Here is a 1,302-nt window from a genome sequence, read left to right on the forward strand (position 1 = left end):
TAGGGGCATTTGGGAATTGGGTATTTTAATGGCTTTTATTAGTAGATGGAAGAAATGAAGCTGCCATTGCTGTCCTAGTCACTGATATTAACCAATAGAGAAAGATAATTTGGTTATTTTTGTTGTATGATGTCCTTGTCTTTGCTGTATATTCAGGTATAGAGTGACCTTTTTTTGTCAAATTTCATCACAATCTCAGAGTGACCTTGTTTAATTACTATTGACATTCTGTGGAATGTGTATGTTCAGTACGCAGCCTAGCTATTAGCTACTAGTTTCCGGGGCCTTTTTGTTTGTTTGTTGGCTTATCAATATGTAGTGAAAAGGCCAGCTGATACAGTAGTTCTTTACTTTTTAATATTTCTATGATAACAGGTAATAACTATATACTTTATATAATTATTTAAATAATATATAATTGTATATAATATTTATAATTTATATATTATATATATTATATATATTATATATAATATAATATATATATTATATAAATATTTATAATTTATATATTATATATATACATATATATATAGAGAGAAAGACAGAGAAACATTTCTTCTGTTACTCATTGAATAATGCATCTCTTCAGTGTCAAGAATAAATTAGAATTTCTAACTCAGGTACCTAATTCAGTAATCTTTCTACTATTCAATGCCTTTAAAACTGGAGTTTTATTTACTGGAGTTTTATTTACTCCATTTTTTTTTTTTTTCTAACTTTGGCCTTATTGCTATTTGCCTTGAGAGGGCAATGAGTCATTTCCCAAGAAATAGCCATACATTCATTTCATCTGTGAGAAAATTAAGTTTTCCTGAATTTGGGTGATATATTACTCATTGCCTTGCAACCAGGAAAATAACCTGGTTATTTAGGAATTAGAAAATAACCTGGTTATTTAGAATTAAATTCTAAATTCTAAAGTCCTGGAAGTCAGGGCCATGACTAATTCTAAAGTCCTGGAAGTCAGGGCCATGATTCTAAAGTCCTGGAAGTCAGGGCCATGATTCACACATCTCCATGTGATGCTTACCAACACAACTGGCCAAAATCATATGTGCCCAGAAATGGCTGCTGATAAGTAGGTCACACAAACACACACACACACACACACACACACACACACACACACACACACTGGTTTTTGGTTGGTCTTGACATTTTCATTTATATGGGTTTTATGACAACTTCTCAGAAGATTCCAGATCCATGTGTGTGAAATCATAATCATGAACTCAATTACCATGAGGATTATAAAAGAAGAAGAAAACCACTTTATCTCCCCAGTCGACTGCTTCAAAC

The sequence above is a fragment of the Lipotes vexillifer genome, unplaced genomic scaffold (assembly GCF_000442215.2).
Source record: "Lipotes vexillifer unplaced genomic scaffold, Lipotes_vexillifer_v1.1 scaffold1213, whole genome shotgun sequence".
In the NCBI taxonomy this organism is placed as follows: domain Eukaryota; kingdom Metazoa; phylum Chordata; class Mammalia; order Artiodactyla; family Lipotidae; genus Lipotes; species Lipotes vexillifer.